The sequence below is a fragment of the Alligator sinensis genome, unplaced genomic scaffold, assembly GCF_000455745.1.
Source record: "Alligator sinensis unplaced genomic scaffold, ASM45574v1 scaffold281_4, whole genome shotgun sequence".
NCBI classification, from domain to species: domain Eukaryota; kingdom Metazoa; phylum Chordata; order Crocodylia; family Alligatoridae; genus Alligator; species Alligator sinensis.
The window spans coordinates 494,828-516,636 of record NW_005842699.1 but is presented as its reverse complement, the minus strand read 5'-3'; positions in this window follow the sequence as shown (position 1 = coordinate 516,636).

Here is a 21,809-nt window from a genome sequence, read left to right as displayed (position 1 = left end):
GCAGCATGGGTTTGTTGCGGGTAGGTCTTGCTTGACCAATCTCATTTCCTTTTATGACCAGGTGACCTATTGCCTGGACAAGGGGGAAGAGATTGATGTCATATATCTTGACTTTAAAAAAGCCTTCGATCTGGTATCCCATGATCACCTCTTGGCAAAACTGGCTAACTGTGGCCTCAACCACACCATGATCTGCTGGCTGGGGAATTGGCTCCACGGTAGGACCCAGAGGGTGGTGATTGACGGAAGTCAATCGTCATGGTGCGCTGTGACCATTGGGGTCCCTCAAGGCTCTGTCCTAGGGCCTATACTCTTTAACATCTTCATCAATGATGTAGACATTGGTGTCAGAAGTGGGCTGGCCAAGTTTGCTGACGTCCACCCCCGAGTATAGGCTGGTGATCAAGGCTGACCTTACCAGGCTTACAAAGTGGCCAGATAAAAACCTTATAACATTCAATATGGAAAAATGCAAGGTACTCCATCTCAGGGAAAAAAGACCTGCATCACGCTTAATGGGTCGGCAGTGCTATGCTTGCTAGCACCATGGCCGAAAGGGACTTGGGAGTCATGATTGACCACAAGATGAACATGAGCCACCAATGCGATGTCACAGCAGGTAAAGCACTCGGGCTTGCATCCATAGATGCTTCTCAAGCAAATCCCAGGACATCATACTCCCGTTGTACTCAGCCTTGGTGAGGCTACAGCTGGAGTACTGTGTCCAGTTCTGGGTTCCACAATTCAAAAAGGATGTGGAGAAGCTTGAGAGAGTGCAGAGGAGAGCCACGCGCATGATCAGAGGTCAGGAAAACAGACCTTATGATGAGAGGCTGAGAGCCATGGGACTCTCCAGCCTGGAAAAGCACAGGCTCAGGGGTGATCTGTTGTCCACCTATAAGTTTATCAGGGGTGTTCACCAGGATCTGGGGGAACGTTTGTTCACCAGAGCCCCCCAAGGGATGACAAGATTGAACGGTCACAAACTCCGCCACGACCGATTCAGGCTGGACATAAGGAAGAACTTCTTTACTGTCTGAGCCCCCAAAGTTTGGAATAGACTGCTGGAGGTGGTTCAAGCACCCACTTTGAACTCCTTCAAGACACGTTTGGATGTTTATCTTGCTGGCATCCTATGATCCCTGCTGACTTCCTGCCCCTGGGGCAGGGGGCTGGACTTGATGATCCTTCAGGGTCCCTTCCAGCCCTAATGTCTATGAAATCCTAGTAATGTCTCTCAGGGAACAGGTAAGAGAGCTACAGGACAAAGTGGTGAGGCTCTGAAGCATCCTCTTCCATGAGGTGTTTATTGATTTGATGCTAGAGAAGACCTCCTGGACTGTGGAGGAAGAACTGCCAAAGGCAGTGCTAGAGAAGGGAGGGGACATGGATTCCCAGGAAGGTGGAAGCTGAAAGCTTGTGACCTCTAGCAGCAATCAAAAATCTTCATCTCCACCTGCAGCAGTTCATCTGGAGAATAGATATGGAGCCCTAGCAATAGAGGGTGAGGAGCACATTCCATTGGTGGAGGATAGGCCAGGCCTCCCCAGGGTGGGAAGGATCAAGGCCACCACCACCAAGAAGAAGCAATGTGCAGTAGTGGTTGGAGGCTCCCTCCTGCAGGGGATGGAAGGATCCATCTGCCAACCTGACCTGTTGTCTTGGGAAGTCTGCTGCTTGTCCAGAGCCTAGATCCAAGATGTCAGGAGGGATTACCAAGACTCATCCAGCCATCTGACTACTAGCCCATGCTGTTCATCCATATGGGCACCAATAATACTGCTAGGAGATACCCTGACCAAATAAAACGTGATTACAGGGCTTTGGGTGCAAGGGTGAAGGGGACAGGGGCTCTTTCATCCTTCTGATCAGGAGCAGGTGCATCCTGTAGATCAATGCCTGGCTGAGCAGGTGATGTCACTAGCAGGGCTTTGGCTTCTTTGACCATGGGATGAAGTTCCAAGAAGAAGGATTAATAGGAAGAGATGGGATCCACTTGATGAAGAGAGGGAAAAGCATCTTCACAGACAGGATCAGTAAACTAGTGAGGAGGGCTTTAAATGAAGTTCACAGGAGGATGGAGATTAAAGCCCTGAGGTAAGTGGGGAAGTGGGTGACCTGGAGGAAGAGCAAGCAGGAGGAGGAGGGGGAAAGAGGAGAGGGGTTCTTATTCTTCCTGAAAAATCAGGGCAATCAACTAGTTTCTTCAGGTGCCTTTACATGAATGCACAAAGCCTGGGAAACAAGCAGGAAGAATTAGATGTCCACAGAACTATGACATGATTGGAATAACAGAGACTTGGTGGGATAGCTCGCATGACTGGAGCACTGTCATGGGTGGGTGCAAACCGTTCAGGAAGGACAGGCAGGGGAGAAGAGGAGGAGGAGGAGATGCACTTTATGTAAAAGAGCCATATAATTGCTCAGAGCTCCAGTATGAAACTGAAGGTAGGTCTGCGGAAAGTCTCTGGGTTAGGGTCAGAGGAGAGAGCAACAAGGGTGATGTTGTGGTGGGGGTCTACTATAGACCCCTAGACCAGGAGGAAGTGGTGGATGAGGTTTTCTTCAAACAGCTAGTGGAAGTTTCCTGATCACAGGCCCTGGTTCTCACCCTGACATCTGCAGGGGGGCAATACAGTGGTGTGTAGGCAATCCAGCACATTTTTGGAGAGTGCTGGGGACAACTTCCTAGTGGAAGTGCACAGCAACCAACTAGAGGCCACACTCTTCTTGACCTGCTGCTCACAAACAGGGAAGAATTGGTGGGGAATGTAGTAGTGGATGGCAAGTTGGGCAGCAGTGACCACGAGATGATTGAGTTCAAGATCCTTTGGAAAAGAAGGGTGGAAAGCAGCAGAGTAAGGCCCCTAGACTTCAGAAAAGCAGACTTTGACTCACTCAGGGAACTCATGGGCAGAATCCCCTGGGAAGCCAATCTAAGGGAGAGAGGAGTCCAGGAGAGCTGGCTGTACTTTAAAGAAGCCTTACTGAGTGTGCGGGAACAAACCACCCTGGTGTGCAGGAAGACTAGCAAGTATGGCAGAAGACCACCTTGGCTTAGGAGGGAACTCTTCAGTTAACTAAATCACAAAAAGAAAGCTTATAAGAAGTGGAAACTTGGACAAACAACTAGGAGGAGTATAAGAATATTGCTCAGGCATGCAGGGATGAAGTCAGGAAGGCCAAAGTGCAACTGGAGTTGCAGCTAGCAAAAGATGTGAAGGGTAACAAGAAGGGTATCTACAAGTATATTAGTAACAAAAGGAAGATCAGGGAAAGTGTGGGTCCTTTACCAAATGGGGGAGGCAACCTAATGACAGAGGATGCAGAAAAGGCTGAAGTGCTCAATGCCTTTTTTGCCTCAGTCTTCACAGGTAAGGTCAATTCCAAGGCTACTGCACCATGCAGCACTGTTTGGGGAGGAGGTGAGCAGCCAACAGTGGTGAAAGAACAGGCTAGGGACTATTTAGAAAAGCTGGGCATATACAAGTCAATGGAACCAGATGGGATGCACCCAAGGGTGCTGAGGGAGTTGGCTGATGTGATTGCAGAGCCACTAGCAATCATCTTTGAAAACTCATGGTGATCAGGAGAGGTCCTGGATGATTGAAAGAGTGCAAACATAGTGACTATATTTAAGAAAGGGAAGAACGAGGATCCAGGGAACTACAGGCCAGTCAGCCTCACCTCAGTCCCCAGAAAAATCATGGAGCAGATTCTCAAGGAATCCATTTCTAAGCACTTGGGAGAGAAGGTGATTAGGACAGCCAGCATGGATTCACCCAGGGCAAGTCATGCCTGACCAACCTGATTGCCTTCTATGATCAGATGACTATCTCTGTGGATGTGGGGAGACCAGTGGATATAGTGTGCCTTGATTTTACCAAGGCTTTTGATACTGTCTCCAAAAACATTCTTGCTTATGCTAACAGCACACAGGGCTGAATTGGTAGGTATGTTGTCAGTATGTCAAAGGAAGTGATTATTCCCTTCTTTTCAGCACTGGGGAGGCCACATCTGGAGTACTGTGTTCAGTTTTGGGCCCCCCACTACAGAAAGGATGTGGACAAATTGGTGAGAGTCCAGCAGAGAGCAATGAAAATGGTGAGGGGGCAGGGGCCCATGACTTCTGAAAAGAGGCTGAGGGAACTGGACTTATTTAGTGTAAAGAAGAGAAGACTGAAGGGGGATTTAATAGCAGCCTTCAACTACCTCAATGGGGGTTTGAAAGAGGATGGAGCTAGACTGTTCTCAGTGGTAGCAAATGACAGAACAAGGAGCAATGGTCTCATGTTGCAGCAAGGGAAGTTTAGGGTAGCTATTAGGAAGAATTTTCTCACTAAGAGGCTAGTAAAACATTGGAACAGGTTACCCAGAGAAGTGGTGGACTCTCCATCCTTGGAGGTTTTGAAGACTCGGCTAGGCAAAGCCTTGGCTGGGATGGTCTTGCTTTGAACAGGGGGTTGGACTAGGTGACTTCCATTAACCCTAATCCTAACCCTAACCCCCTTCCAACCCTAATGTTCTATGATTCTAAAACCAGATCCTCAAAGGGCTTGGCTATACCATGCACTTGTATGTTCCAGGGGGTAAGTATGTCCTACCCACCTGAATCCACTCATGTGGCTCTGAGTCAGAAGCTTGTTGGTAGGGCTCCTGCTGGCTCTCCCCAGTGTCTGCTCTGGTCTCTGGTGGTTCTGACTGTAGTTGCTGGGGATGAGTTTGGAGAAGTCCAAATGCACACCCACTGACATGCTCCAAAGCCAGAAGTTCACCATGCATGCATATCCCTGTGCTCCCTGAAATAAGCAGTTTCCAGTGTACCCAAGCAAAAAGTACTTGAATATTGCTTGCAATTTGCTTAGGTGCCTAAATACTTGTAACTTTCCCTGATCTTCCTTTTGTCTGAGTCTAAGTAATTTACCCATGGTCACATAAGAAAGTTGTAGTGAAAGAGAAGACTGAATGGGGTCTCCAAACTCTGAGGTTAATTGCTAACCATGGACCATACATTCTACACTAGTATAATTTTTCTATTTTCCCCCATCCTCCCTGCCAGCCCGAAGAAGGAAAGAAAGCTAAGGAATGGACTGTACCTAACTTGAGGAGGTGGCTTGCCAATTTCACAGGCAGATCATGGAGCTGGCCACCAATTTCATGGGCTTATCATGGTGTCCCCTCCCCCCCATGCTTCTGACTGAGGGTCCCCAATGGCTCTGCCCCTTGTCACTGATTGGCTGGGAGGGCTATCCATTATTCTTCCCTGCCCTTCACCACTGATTGATAGAGAGGGGCAGAGCTGCACAACAGGCAGCCCTAGGAGCAAATTAGCAGCAAGGGGTAGGGGTGGCAGCCATCTTGCCTAGTCACCTTCATGCTGGCTCCCTTTTGTGCTGGGCTGGGTGGTTGGGAGGACTGCGGGTTTCCCGGGGGGGGGGGGGGGCAGCATTTTATTTTTAGTAAGGTTGTTTTGGTTTTGGTTTTTTTCTGTGGATTTGGGATTTCCACAAAATCATGATTTGAATAGGTCCTAGTCATAACCCAATATAAGCAGGGGGAATTTGCATCAGATAAAAAGGGTCTGTATACTCCTCTTATTATGACTTCCTGACTAATCTGTGTTAAAAGAAGGATATTTTTGTGATAGACTGCTTTCTCGCTAATCTTATTTTAAGGAGTGTAACATAATGGGGATGTATTTTGGTCTATTCGCATACTTTTCTTAAAACCAGACAAAAAGGAAATCTGTTGTTTGTTTTTCATTTTATAGTTAGCACTTTGTCTGTCAGCTTGACATGGGAACAGACATGGTACAGCTCATTCATTTTTACACAGATAGCATTCTTAAAGGATCACAAAACAATGATTCTCCAATTATGAAGCACAACTTGATTGGCTGACATATAATATATGGCTAAAATGGTTTTGAATAATTATGTATAGACAATAGTTTCTGCATGCCTGCTTTGGAAGACTTACTCATAGGATTGGAGGCATCATCTAAATCATCCCCCAAAATACACAGCAATTAATGTTATTAATTTTTTATGATTGTTATTACACCTTTGAAAACTCCAAGCTTTTTAGGCTAGCCAAGAATGATGAACTGGAGCAGGAGCAAAACAGAATTTGCCTGCCTGCAAGGCATTAGAGGACACTACTGGTCACAGAAAAATAATGTTAGTTTTGATTATTTATATGCTGTATCTCTGAAGCAGGCTAGCAGAATAGCACACATTTCTGAAGAGAGTGAAATTTGCTAGTTTTATCAGTTGATTGTTAGCAAAGCCTAAGGGTGCTGTAAGATGTTACTTTTCCCATCTGTTATATGCTCTTAAGATGGAAATGTCTGTGCTTTAAGGTAGGAAAAAAGAAGTGAAGTGCCCCGTGAGTGTCTCCAAAGTTGTACCTCTTTGGGCAAGGATAATCTCCATCTGCTGTTAGGTAGCCCATGTTGCAATGACATCAGTCTGCTCCATGGTTCCAATACCAGAAATTTGCAGTCTTCCAGTATCCCAGGATGCACCACTACCAGTTCCCCCTCTCCCCCAAATGTGGATGATCTGTTTTCCAGAACACTATTGCTCTGGACTGACAGAAAGCTGGGGAGAGCCAGGCAGCCTTGGGAGAGTGGGGAGTTGGGAGTGGAGCAGGAAGAGGGCTGGTGAGTTGGGCGCTGCCAGGGAGCCATGGTGGGGAGGGGCAGCAGGTGAGCAAGGAGCCGCTGGAGAGCCAGGCTTGGTGACAAACTTGGCAGCTCCTGCCCATAACTCTGGTTGCCAGTCCTCTAGGAGCAAGTCAGAGCTATATGCATGTTAGAAAGGGTATTAATCTTTCATATGTGACTGCTCACAGCATGTGCTAACTTTAATGCTGCCTAATATTCCTTAGAGTTAGCACGTGCAAAGTGTAACATGTAATAACACCCCAAGAGTCAGACTTGTAATATGCTGAACACTTTTGTCTTGGATCCATCAGCGCATTCAAGCACACTCAAGTAAATGAACAGCTTTACTGAAATCAAGGAGGCTATTCAAGTACTTAGTTAAGCGCATGCTTAAGTGCTTTGATGAAACAGCCACAATATTCAGCACATTATAAGACTGAGTCCTGCAACATAACTGCCACACTCTCCTATCATTCCACTCAAACTCTCAGCCTGATCTGCAAAATGCAACAAAAGAAAATAGGTATAAATTCATACACATTGGTAAGGTCAAGGGGAATTCTGCAGTCACACAATTCATTAAAAAGCAACCCTGACATTTGAAAAATGAATAAAGTTCAGTGATTATATTTTTTGCTGTTTTATCTGTGAGATCTCTTGAGTTGGTTTTTTTGTGAGCTTGAAATGTCAAAAACATTAGGCAGGTTTCCCAATAACCAAGAGCAAAAAATTAACCTGTGAAGTTCACAATTCGCTGTTTATTGCTTCCATGTGTGCAGTCTTTCACAGAAGCAGGGAAGTTTCTTTGGTTTTGATTTGAATGATGTCTGCTTAGACTTCTCGTACTTAAACCCCATACTTAAACATAGATTTAAAAAAATTAAGAAGTGTGTGTGTGTGTAAAAGAGGGGGAAAGACTATAAAAGGGGAAGGATTTGAATAGTTGCAAGAGCATGGAGTGTGAAATATACTCCTCTGCAATATTTCATTAAGACAAATAGATGAACTGTTGCTGAAAATGAGTCACTTCAGTATGTACATTCATCACAGCGTATGATTTATAGCTTACCAGGGCAATGCACTTTTTAAAATGCAGTTCTGTACCTTTTAATGTCATCCTTTATACAGACTTGCATTCTTCCCCAGAGAGCCATTTCTCTCCCTAGAACATGGTGGGATTTGCTTATCTCCTTCAGGGCCACAGTATGATGCTTAGCAGTAGGGTTGTGTGAAGCTTCAGGTGGTAATTCGATTTGGAGGAGATTTGGCCTGAGTCGGTGGCCGAATTTCTGAATCCAAATCAAATCAGGGGACCAATTAAAAGGTCCAAATCAATTCAAAGCTCTCTGAAACTTCAGAAAAGATTCGGAGACCTTTGATTCGGGCAGTCCCCGGTGGCTGCAGCAGGGATCTACAGCCGACTTTGAGCTGGTAAGTACTAGGGGCAGGGGGAGAGGGGGCTGGGGCGATCCCTGTTGCCCCATGCTGTGTGGGGGGCTCTGCTCAAGGCCCCCAACCCCCCCCCTCACTCCCCCAGCCCCACCATGGGTGTCCTGCCCGGGCCAGCTCTGGCCCTTTAAGAAAAAAAAAACCGAGAAAAGCCCTAGGACTCACCACTCCTGCAGTGGCCTCAGGGCTTTGGGGGGCTTCTGCAGAGCCTCCCACATGGTGTAGGGCAGTGGGGATCTGCCCCCCACTGACAGGAACTGGTGAGTCTGGGAGTTTTTTTGTTGTTGTTTTTTCTTAAAGGGCCAGAGCCGCGGCAGGTAGGGCAGCCATGGAGCGGGGGTGGACTGTGGCAGCAGGCTAGAGTCAAGGGGTTATGCAAAGCCCCCCATGCAGCGTGGGGCAGTGCAGGGGCAGCAGGGATTGCCCCCCTACCCAGCAGAACCCACTGAGCTGGGGCTTTTTTTTAACAAGTGCCAGGAGCTGGGGCGGGAGGGACAGCCATTGCTGGGCTGGGGAGGATGGGTCTGCCTGATTCGGAGTTTTGGAGATTCGGCAGGAGACGAATTTCTGAAACAGATTCAGCAGAATTGATTCAGGACAGTGATTCGAATCACCGAATCGAATCGCTGTCCCCCGAATCAGCCGAATCCAAAGTGAATACTAGCCACTTTGCACAGGCCTACTTAGCAGTAAACTGTTGTTGACTCAGCCTGCAGCCATATCTATGTGAATAGATCCTTATGCCCACATCAAGCTCTGCTGAAGTCTATATTCTGTGCAGGTGCATGGCTCTACCTGTACAGTTTCAATTAAAAGATCAGGCTATAATTCCTGGAGTAGTAGAAAGTGTCTGTCCTAATCATAGAGCCTGATCCAAAGCTCACTGAAGTTAGTGGGAGCCTTTGCATTCAGTCTCCTATGATTTGGATTAGAGAATTAAAGGCCTCAATCCTGAAGTGAATTTTCTGGGGACTACATGGAACCGATGGCTTCAGTAGGGCTACTCGCACTCATGCTTGATACTAGTATTAGTTTCTTATGTAGCAGATGGAGTTTTTTATTTTCAGATGTAATAGAAAGAGATGCCATGGATACAAACAAAACATCAAATTCAAATACCCACAAACATGTGATAAACTTTGTTCTGGGTCCAAGCTTTGTAGCTTGCTCAGGCCCACCTACAGCAAAAACAGATGGTAGTACTTAATATCTGAGATGGGGGAAATGAGTCATGTTAACTGCCTCCGTTGTAGGTGAAATTTTTGAAGGATTAATCAAAAATTTCTGAATAAGTTTTATTTTTATAACCTGACCTCCTGTGAAGTTTTGTGCATTGTGTAAAAGTAAAAAATAGTTCATTTCAGTGTGTCAGGAGACTGCATGAAGGAAATCTCACTACTGCTATGTAATGTTTGGTAGTTAGACTGATGAGTTGCACACAATAGATCTGTGAATATTGCAAACTGAGGGCTCTTTCCCACTTTCATTTGGTGGGTAGAATCTCCTCAGGTGCCAAAACAGCTGAGAATAAGTTGGGGAAGAGATAATTATCTAAGTCTAGCTATCAATACTGGGGCCCTGATCTGGCTAGTACTCGCATACAGGCACACTCCATATCCACATATTTCTCAGTTCAGGATCAGAGTCTACCATGTCCAGTCATGTACCTAGGGGTGCCAGCCCCAGGCATCAATTTTGAAGGTGCACAAGAATGGTAGCCACTAACCAATGTCACAGCTGCCACTGCCATACATGATGCAGAAATTGATTGTTACACCTCTAGCCATTTACTCATATTTTTGATCATCACATGAGAGATTCTTCACTTCCTTTCCTAATCTATATGTAGTGTTTTTGAGAACTTTTAAACAGTTGCTATGATTTACCACACAAGCAACTGCATTTCATAAATGATTAACATCATTAAACTGCTCCTAAATTGTTGTAAATTCTGGAGATAGAATTGAACTAATGTATGACAGTGTGAGCATCTAATCCATAGTTTATAAGGTGTATTCTTGTAATATCAGATGGAAAGGGAAAGTGTCTATCCTAATCATAGGGCCTGAATGGAGATGTATATATAAAACCATTCATTATCATTCTGTTGCTATGCTCCCAGTTGATTACAGCTTATTTATATAAATCTAAAAACACTTTAGAGAGTGTGAACTGTTTTCTGTTTCTCAAAAAGCAGTGTCACAGCTGGAGCAAACTAAAAAACTCACATCACATGTTGTTATGTTGGCCTATGAATTTTGCCTAAATTGATGGCTACTTTCATTTTGTTCTAGCTTTATAATATCCATACATCTTACAAGTGTATCAAATATAATTTTTTTACTGTGAAAGCTAATCCTCTCAGCAGTTATCCAAAACTAGCAATTAGGTATTTGACTTAAATGACATGGCATGTGATGACCTGATAAGGCTTTTGCACAGACTTCAGAAGGGCAGTGCACTGAGGACTATTACTACTAATGTTTTTCTGTTTATATGCCATTTAACATTTCTTGAGATATCACACATCTAAAATACACCCCCTGTGAGACTCACTAACTCTTAGCTTTTACTTGTTTCTTGACAAGGAAAAAATAGAGCAGTTTTACTACTGCAAAGAAGGAAGAGAGACCACAACAGGTCAGAATGTTTCTGATGCTATGGATTCCTTTTTGAAATTTCTGGGCTTATCTTTTGAGCCACGTGTAGATATTGAGATACTTAATTGTGCTGATATTGCACAGCACCTTTGTGACACCCTGGATGAGAATCAGTGATCTAAAGTGTACAGATAAATTTAGGCATATGTATTGAACTAAAAAATGTTTATGCCATGGGGTACCAAATTTACATTTCTAATAGATGCAAACTTCCAGCAGGTGCCCTCTCTTTAAAACCAAACGAAAATAGTCATTGCAAGACATGGTCTAGTGAAAACATGGATCTGAGTTTCCCGAAACTGTAGTGAAATTAATATCCAAATCCAAACTCTGTCCCTCCCAAGCTCTAAATCCAAATGTTTAGGTCAGGCCCATCTCTGATTTTCAGTGATCCTGATTAAACAAACCACGTCTGGTCAATTACATACCTAAGTATATGTTCAATTTTAAGCTCATACTTAAGTCTATTTTTAGAGTACGTTTAGAGCTTTGCTGAATAGGGATCAATATGAACTAGCTAATAATTTCAAATTAGGCTTAGTAAGGCAAAAGGGGAAAGAAGAGAAGAGAAACCTTGTCCTTTCTGGTTGCTCCATTCCTCCTTGTTTTTGTCTCTTTCTTTTAGCTATAATAAGCTATAAAAATCCTATTTACTGTTCCCAAGCATCCACCTGGACCAGCTATAAGTTCCTAGTGAGTTTTTGGTAATATAATGGTGGCTGGTTGACACAACATCGGAGGATACTAGAAATTGAAGAATGTTATCCATGAATTTCTGTGCCAGTTTGGGGCCATCTAAGATGTATTTAGAAAGAAGCTGGATTTTTCATCATTTTATTTGCAGGTCACCTTGTTAAATAGTAGCTCCTTCATTCTAAAATCATAGAAATATGTTTGAAAGGGACCTCAAGAGATTATCTAGTCCAACCCTGTGTGTTGAGGCAAGATCAATTATCAGTGCTTTGAAAGTACTGTGAGTTAAAGGCTAGATTTCAGAGACAAGTCAAATGCAAAGAAAGTAAATTAATTAAACCATTGTGGCTTCAAAAGCTCTTTAGTCTTTAATGTAGTGGTTTGCGAAGATCTGCATAACACACATAAAATAAGTTCCTAACTGACTATCAGGCTGTAGCCCTAGAAAAGCCCACATCATTAACAAACTGAAAGAACTCGGCTAGTTTATCTATATTAATTGACTATCCAGATAAAATACCAGCTCTAGTGTGAAAATGCAGCAGAAGACTAGGAATCTATCTATGTTTTATTTTTTAAAAGATTTGGAATGCAAATAAATCTTGCATTTATTCATGGAAAAAGATCTAGATCTTGAGTTTCATGCCATATCCATGACTGACAAAATTTAGGACAAGGAATTCCAGGTAAAATTTCCCCTTTATTTATCAGCGCAGATTTTTATTTCTTGCACAAATTAGCTCTGCTCAGAAATAATGGAGAGTAGGGACTCATCCCGAGACACCCAGCCGTGGTATAAGTTGTGATTGCGAAGGAGCAACTTTCATGCCACTGGCATGTCATCCTTGAGAAACTTTATGCACATATAAAATTGGGAGTAGCAGAGCTCCACTCCACCAAGCTCTCTTCCCTCCCTGTACCAAATGTTTCTGCCCTCAAATGAACTCTGACACGTTCTCTTAGTCCAATTACATCAGGGAGGTGAGTGGGTTAGCTGACAGAGAAGGTGACATGCTTCTGTAAGCTACCTGTTATCTGAAAGTATGCTTGTACAAAGAGAATTCTCCATTGGCCATGTACAGTCAGCTCCACCCTTTGAGCTTCCTGTTTGAAGCAGAACTGGACTAGTTCTGCCTTTAGAACTTCTGCCCATAACTTGTACAAGTGTTCTCCTCTCTGCTCTGCTGTTTGGATTTTGCTTTAGTTTTTACTCCTGACCTTTTATTGCTTATATATATGGAAAGAGGTTTTTCTTTTTCATCACTGTATGATAAATTGTAAATTGTACCTTTTCTTGCATTAGATGTGAGGTGGGAGGCAATTTTGCTGTCTACATGCCGGTGCATAATTTGACACAGTTAAAGCACTAACTGTTCCTTGCCATTAGTGGTAAGGTATGCTATCAGTCTGACATAGAATGAAAATGTGAGTGTGCGTATTATACAAGCTGAAAACAAAAGGTTAGTGTGGGCCTGATATAGAAATGGAGGGAATATTTAATAGGCCTGATTTGTTATATTCTGGCCCTAAGGCCAGTGTCTTCTGCCAATTTAGAGCCATTCTAGTGCAAGAAGACACTTTTTTAGCAAACATCCAAGATGGGAACCCTTGTACAGCTTCTGTTGGCAGCTTTGTAAGAAGGAAGCATAGTCTTAAGCAGCAGGCACAGCCTGGACTGCCCCAGAACTGCATCAGTCCTCTGCATTTTTGTCACCCATTGACCATTTTCATCCACCAGCCTGAGGCAGTCCCATCGGGGTTCTAAATTCTACACATGTATCTGGATAATGGAAACCACCACCAAAGTGTGGTACCTAATATTCCTGTCCCACAGTGTGTACAGATTATGATTCCGTTCAATTACATTGCTCCTGATATCATACCCTTTTTGTTCTGGAAAGCATGTGTAAAATGACTAAAGTAAACCCAGGTGACCTTTTTTCAGCAACGGGGGAAAAGAATCACTAAAAATGCAGTTTTGGGGGTGTGAAACTATTTGTGAATTTGGGGAAAATTCACCTAATAGGTTTGCTTGAAAAAATGTGGAAAAACATGTCTAAGGGTACACAGTTTCATAGTAGGTAGGGTCGGAAGGGACCTGAGCAGATCATCAAGTCCAACCCCCTGCCATGGCAGGAAAGAGCACTGGGGTCAAATGACCCTGGCAAGGTGTTCATCTAGCCTCCTTTTAAAGACCCCCAGGGTAGGAGCCAGCACCACTTCTCTTGGAAGTTGGTTCCAGTACGCACCATGTAATTTGCCCTTTCATGTACTGCAACTGCATGTCTGGTTGCATGAGTGGGATTTCCCAATGTTTTAAAAATCTTTTCGGTGCATTAAAGTAAAACTGCTTGGACATAGTTTAGTTTGGTTCGCCTCAAACTAAAGTGTTGCTGATGTCTATGGGTTCATCGTGTGCAAACACAAAGGCACTCAGATGTGTAATTACCCTCTTTTTCCACCAGGTGACACTGCACTATTTTTATAGTTCAGGCCTTTGTCCACTAGATGACACATCAAATTGCTGGTGCTATTATTACTTTTATTTTTTTGACCCCTCCTCATCCCGCTGTCCTGCACTGCTGCCAGGCTTCCCTGCTCCCACAGCTATGTGCAGGCAGGGCATGGGTTGGGGGTCCCCGGCGGGGTGGGAGGGGAAACTCATCCCGCTGTCCTGCACCACTACCTGGCTCCCCCGCTCCCACAGCTGTGTGTTAGCAGGGCACAGTGTGGGGGTGCCCAGTCCACCCACTCCCACCCCAATCTGCCATGCTGTTGCTGCTCAACTTGGGCATTCCCTGGGGTTCAAACTTCTCTGCTGTTTCACATGAGGATACAAAAGACAGAAGGCAGATCATTCATTCTCTTTTATAGAATTAACCTTTTAATGTTTTATTCACCTGTTTTTCATTAGTAAACACATGAGTAACACAGTTTCATTTGTAGAAATCCAAGCGTTCACAAAATAGCACATGCAGATAACTAACATTTCTTTAAAGCCACATATTGTTCTACATGATATGTTATGATATTTGCATAACTTAATAGCTTAGTCCTGACTAGCATGGAATAGTTATAAGATTTTAACTTCAGCAACAAAGACTTATTTTTGTAATTGAAAATTTAAAATGTATGGTGGTCTAGTGCTAAATGTTTAGGATCTTTGATAGTCAGTTTCCGAGAGTCACCTATATTTTTATGAAGTGTTGCGTTGTATTTTTCTGTTTGTTTGTGGTTTTGTTTTTGTGGGATTTGTGTTTTTGCATTTGTTTCGTACATTGTGATCAAGCACTAGTTGGTTTTTTCAACAGCACCTTCACATTGCAAGTATTTCGCCTTGCATTTTTTTATTTGTGTCTTTGGGTTTGTGTTTTTTGTGTTTCTGTGTCTGCGTTTTGTGTGTTTGTTTTCTGGATTTCTTTGTTTGTGTTTGTGTATTTGCATGCTTTGTTTGCTTGTGCTTGCGTTCTTGTATGCTTTGTGAATGCTTATTTATAGCAATAGTTGCTTGGTCAGAATGTAGGAAAAGGTGCTGTACATTGACTTGTGGCAATGCACATTGCTTGTGGCATGCACCCAAGGAAGGAAGGAAAGAGGGCACTCCCCACTCCCCCTGCCTCGGGTGCTGACACTCAGCAGGCAGTAGGAAAGAGGGCAGTTGCCCACCACCTGGGTCGCTGACACCCACTACCCTGAGCGCTGACCATAGCAGGCAGTAGGAAAGACAACAGTCGCCCACCACCCTCATCAAAATGTATAAAATGAGAGTTTTCACTTTTCATTTCAGAAACGCATTTTTCATTTACAAAATCGACCTCACCTTAAAAAAAAAAAAAAAAAAGTTCCATTCTTTTTTTTTTTGCTCAAAGAAAAAGTTTCAGGTTGACCCAAAATAAAGTTTTTCAGTTTACTAAACTGTAAACCCCCTTATCTGCCTAGCCGCAAACTCCAGTGGAAGGGACAAGCCAGCCAGCAGAGAATATCGGTATTTACTGATCAGGCCTTTTCAGTTTAGAAATCCCTGCGCAATGCTGTATTTCAGGTTACAGTCTGCTAATCTCCTGCTTTCAGGCTGCAAATATGTAACCAATAAATTATACAACAGAAGTCAGAGGAATTTCATTCTGTGGGCAAAATTGGAAACAAAATGACTACAACTGCTTTCCTCTTACTGGGTAATAAATGAACTGGTGGTTTATTTTATTTTCAGCTAATATGACTGCTTTCATTATTGAGTACATCTTGAAATAATCGTTTTCCAGAACCTCTCTAGTAATAGCTGGTAGATGATTCATTTTCAGTGTAAGTCACTAATTTTTGTCCTGTTAAGACATATGGTTAGATAATTCACATATAACGCTGAATTCTTCTTCATATAACAATGAAGGCCATGTCAACTAAGAATGACAAGAGAATGTTTAAATTGTATTCCATCTTACATTATTATGTCTAAGTGAAATTTTTCCTGAGTTGACATTAGACTGTCCAAAGGTATGAATTTCATCTCTTTACAGCTAAAAAAATTAAATCAATCAAATGATTATATCAATGGGTGATAACTGAACATCCGTTTTTATACTGAACTGAAGCAAACATGAGATTATAAGACATTAAAAGTCATATAATCCAAAACACTACATATGCACTTTATATTCTTTAAAAAATATGAATAATAAAAATTAAAGTACAAAAATCAGCATTTGGAAGTCAGGAAAAGGTATATCAAGACTGGAAGTTCACTCCAAATTCTTCAACCTTTTGTTTAGCTTTGCTGTGTGGTCTCTCTGTACACTGTCATAAGTTTTACTTTGATTATTTTGTCTATTATTTATGATACAATATGTCATGTAGCCATATATATATATATATATAGCATAGTACATAATGTTACTGCAAAGACATCAATAACAGAAGATACTGAGGTATTAAAGCTGAAAGCATGTTGTGTTATTAGAATAGAACTGTTCACTTACAGGTAGTTAATTTACTATTTTTCAAAGCAAGATATGATAACAATATTCCAAGACCGATTGCTTACAAAAGAAAGAAAAAATGGGAGAGAGAAATCTTTACAATTGTAATTCCCTTTGCTATTAAGCAATCAAATGTTTTTATGTCTATTTGGTTTATTTCATTTGCATAAATACATTTCATAGTGTGAAACATAGCAATGGCAAATATCTTGATATGGGTCTGTCAGGAAGTGCCTTGGATGTCTTCTGTTCTTATTTAACAGAATAAAATTCTGTTTTGCCTGAAGTATAAACCACTGAAATGTTCTTTGCTTCACTGGTTTGATGGGTTTTTTTTTTTTCATGAGTATCCATTTTGAAGGTTTTGTTCTTTCTTTTAAATTTTTTTTTTTTTATACTTATCCTCTTCTGAGCTTTTTCCTCTGACTGCATAGTTTTTATCACTTTATGCTGATGGCGCACAACATTATTTTAGCCTGTGACATCTTTGATCAGGAAGCGTCTTCTTTTGTAGTTATCTAAGTCAGGCCCCACAAAGAACATGTTCACAGTTCAAACCAGAAGCACTGTTCCTGAAGGAAGAATGAGTTATTAAATGGAGCATCATTGAGTAAATTGATATGAATGTCTTCCATCCATTCACGCTCTGAGGGGAAAAAGAAAGAATCTAGGTGATTATTTCTGAGCATGAACTTGCTTTACAATCACAGATGCAGTTCAAACAATTTCTAAAATTACTGTCATCATGGTATACTGCAGCTTTTACTCTGCTTTTGGTCTCAGATGAAATTCATAATTTCATTTATTTTTTCACCCAGAAGTCAAGCTGCAAAAGATATAAATATTAAAATATTCCAATTAACCTAATCTGTACAAAAAAGTTTGATCATCTTTCCCCCAACTCTTAAAAAATGCTCTCCCATTCTGGAAAAATAGATTTTTAAAATTGTTCTTCTCTCCTTGATTGTACAGTACCTTAGTAATGCCCCATCATATTTGGCTGAATTAAGCTTTGATTGTTGTCCAGCTCATTCGCTTTGAACTGCCAACACAGGCTTTTTGTCTTTTTGAGCATTTAGTCTCTGTTCTGCTGATGCCAGAGTTCAGGTTACTTTGCCCCACATTGTAAAATCATTTTCTTCAGATGCTGTAAGTCATTGATTCTTGTGGACACTTAAGGTCAAAAGTGTTTCTTTCTTTCTAACAATATAGTCTTCTTGCCTGTCTATTGTAAATCATATTGAAACACACTCAATAAAAATGTGATATTCACTTATTTCTTAGTGACTATAGGGTGTCTTTCACTAAAGAAGGGGTGTTTGATTAAATAACATATTATGCTTGGAAATCCAAAGCCTTGGTGCTATATAGAGTGAGGGTGTTAAATATTGCCCATGGAGGGGATCTGCCCTGCTGGGGTCATTTTGGCCCTCAGGGGGTGTGTCTATATGAGGCGCTTTACTGCAAAGTAGCGTAGTTTACTGAGCAGGAAGCATGTGCATCTACACATGCACCTGCTTACTGCACAGTAAACCTCACCAATCATAAATTTGCTACCTGCAAATGCAAACAGCAAATTTTCTTGTGATTAGTAATGGCACAGTAGCGCTTGTGTAGATGCAAAACTGCTCCCAGTCAGCCAGCCACCAAGGACTGGGAGATTTCTCCCTGCCTCTGGGAACTGCCTGCTGGCAGGGTGGTCTCCACCACCAGAGCCTGGGTGGGGACTATGTCCCCCTGCCCCAGAAGCAGGGAGCTCCAAGCCTCCCACTCCAAGAAGGGCTCATTGCCACTGCCACTGCAGCCATCTGGCAGCTGTGTTTAATCCTGGCAGCTGCTAGAGCTGCTGTTTCACTGGCACCAGAACCCAAGGAGTTAACGGCTTGCCTCCCTTGCTCTCTCCTCCTCCCCACCACTACCCCTTGCACTGAAATCGGGTTTTTAGTCACCCTGTATGACAAAGATCACAGTGTGTGGGGGGGGGGGGGGGGGGGGGGAGGGGAGGGGGAGAAAGGGAAGGGAAATGGCAAGCAAGCTATGCTGAAGCAGTGGCGCCGGCAGCTGCAGGGATTAATGGCACTGCTTGAGAATTGTCCAGCCTGTGCGAAGCCTCACAGTTTGCATCTAGCCCATTGGCTCACTCATGGTTTGTATTTGGCTCATGGGGACAAACAAATTTGACAGTCTTGCTATGGAGACTTATAGCTAGGCTTAACTTCCCACATTGGAAATAAGCCTACTGAATTTAAGAGCCTGATTAAGTGCATATGATCTGTGCATGAATAAACCTCCATAGATGTACTGCCAGAAAACCATCAGGTATAATATCTGCTTATTCTACAAGGGTTTGCATATGCTGCAGAATTTAGGTTGAAGCTTCCCCACGAGAAGCCTAGTTGTGAATAAACGACATTTCTTTTAATCTTTTACATGCCACTTTTCATATCAGGGTAGTTGTTTGTTTTCTGGGAAGTCTGAGGAAGGAGTAAATAGGGGATTTTAATTTTTTTTGTATGGTTGGTGTTTTTGAAAATTGTTTTTCAGCTCATCAAAAATCCAAGATAAATTGACCTACACACTCCAGATTTTGTTTGGTGGCCTTGCTGGGGAAGACACTTTTTTTTTCTTTTATATGTATATATTTGTGATAAGAAAAGGTTGATTAATGAACTAATTGCAAAGATAAACTATAAAGAGCCAAATAACCCTGCCTGGCTCCTCCCAGATCTACAGCCAGGGGGAGCTACAGCCTGGGGCCAGCACCTGTGCTGTCCCCAGCAGTATAAAAAGCTGCCCTGTCCTGACCGAATCAGTACAAAATGCTGCCCTGGCAAGTAGCTTCAGGGCTAATCACTCTCAGGAGCTTCTGGGGCCCAGCCGATTGGTACCTGGAAACACTACCCCTTGTGCCAGCTGGACTGCTGCAGCAGCCCAGAGAGTTCCCTGAACCCTTTACCCACTGCAGCAGTCTGGCAGTGGGGGCTGCTGCCTGGCTGTAACCTGCTGTGCACCCGGCAGACCCGGATGAGGCATCTGCCCCTCTGGGCCAGCTGCTGGTGCGCTGTGGCTGCAGAGTTGGCCTTTGTGCAGCACTACTGCCATGTGTGCCCCCTGCCCAGCCATCTGAGCAGCTATTGCCTGGAAGATGTTCTGGGTGTGGTGGCCTACTTTGAACTGTCAAAGCATGTCCTCCTGGCCCCAATTGGCCAGGAGGTCAGCCACAGCCAGCTGGGTCCAAGGTGCTAGCTCTGAGCAGTCAGGGTCCTGTCACTGGCCTCCCTAGCAGGAATTCTGGTGTTCCCTATTGGAGAATTGAAAAATCCTTGCTAAAAAAAATCCCAAAGTCACTCTGTAAAATACCTGCAAACCCATGTTCCTCCACAATTAAAACAAAAGACCACGAGAAAGAGAGAGAGTGATACAGAGAGACAGCAATCAGTTGGGAAATGTTTTATTGATATATCTACAGTGTTAAAGCAATTGGGAATACTACCAGTGTCTCTATCATAATAATAAAGTGAACTCTAAATACGTCTCATGAATACATAAATATATATTTTGCTGCCTCCCACAGGGGTATGACCCCCCCAACAGGGGCTACGCCTCCCCCGAGGGACTATGGCCCCCCCCAACAGGGGCTACAGCCCCCCACAAGGGATACAGCCACCCCGCAGAGGCACAGGGCCCAACAGGGGCTACAGCCCCACCACAGGGTCTATGGCCCCCCAACAGGGGCTACAGTCCCCCATGGGGCTACAGCTGCCCCTAAGGGGATATAGCCCCCCAAGAGGAGCTATGACCCCCCTACGGGGGCTACCCACCCCTGCAGGGCCGACATGCCCCACCCCACCCCTGCTTGCTCCCCCAGCTCCCTGAATTGCTGCCCTGCCTGGCCTGCAGCCCCCCCATGGATGCCCACCCAGCCCCATCCCCAACTTGCACCCCCAGGGGGGCTCAGGGGGATGGGTCTGGGTGGGGAAGGGATTGGGTGGATGGGGGAGATGGGGCCAGGCAGGGAAGGGAAGGAGGGGCTCAGGGGGATGGAGCCAGGTGGGGAAGGGGTTGGGGGGCTGGGGGAGTGGGCAGGGCTGAGTAGGTCCCCCCTGGTGGGTCCCCCCCATGGTCCCCTCCCCCCTCCTCCAGCCCCCCCTAACCCTTTACTTACTGGCAGTGGAGCCTGGGTCTAGCTCCTTGCTGCTGGCATGCTGCCAGGCAGTGTGCTTCAGCACTAGAGCAAGGGTTAACCGTAGAAATGCTCTGGCAGCCAGGGGTCTAATTTTGCCCCCGTGCTGAAAACTTGAACATTTTCCCATTCCTGCATGTGCCTCGTCTAGCATCTCAAAGGGGTTTGAGATACTGCAAGAAGCAGGTGTGGGCTCATCTGGACATACTCGTAGAGTGGTGGGGAATTCAGGGGTGGGGAAAGCAAGGAGAAGTCCATCAACTAAATCCATGGCACAGGGCCCCAGTGAGCATGTGTATTTTAAGAGGGGGGTGAGTAAACAACATCTTCCTTAACACCCACCACTGCCACATTCACATCCAGTCCATGAGAAGCCCTGCAGTCTGGATTCAGTGCTGGGAGAGGGGAAACATCTCTGGCCTGCATCAAAGGGATCTGGAGGCACAGGTGAGGGAGCTCTGGGAGGAGGTTAGCAGGCTGAGGGGTATCAGGGAGGCGGAGGATGAAATTGATGGCTATTTCCTTTCCCTGCAGGACCAGGCACCTAAGGAAGAAGCAGCCCGGGGAATGCCCTCCACAGCAGAGTGGCAGACGGTCACATCCAGGACCGGAGCTGCTCGCAGCGAACAGGTACCATTTCCTCCAGTCCGACTGGAGAACAGGTACGAGGCCCTGGCGACCCTGCAGGAGATGGAAGGGGAGGAGGAAACCCTTGGGCAGGAAGAAACACCACATTCTTCATGATCTGAACAGGTCAAGAGATCCAAGCGGACCCAGAGGAGGAGGTGACAAGAGCTCGTCATAGGCGACTCCATCCTGAGAGGTATGGAAGGGCCCATCTGTCACCAGGCCCCCTCAACACGAGAGGTATACTGCCTGCCTGGAGCAAAGATTCGGGATGTGAAGGAGGTAATCCAGGCCAGGATCAAGCCCACCGATTACTACCCCATGGTCCTAGTCCATGTGGGTACTAATGATACGGCCAGGAGAACCCCTGATCACCTGATGGCGGACTACACTGCTCTGGGCGGCGTGCTGAGAGAGTTCGGTGCACAGGTGGTATTCTCTTCCATCCTACCAGTGAACGGACGCAGAAGACAGCATGAGAACTGCATCTGAGAGAGCAACTGGCGGCTTCGGCAGTGGTGTCTCGAGGCAGGCTTCGGCTTCCTGGACAACGACCC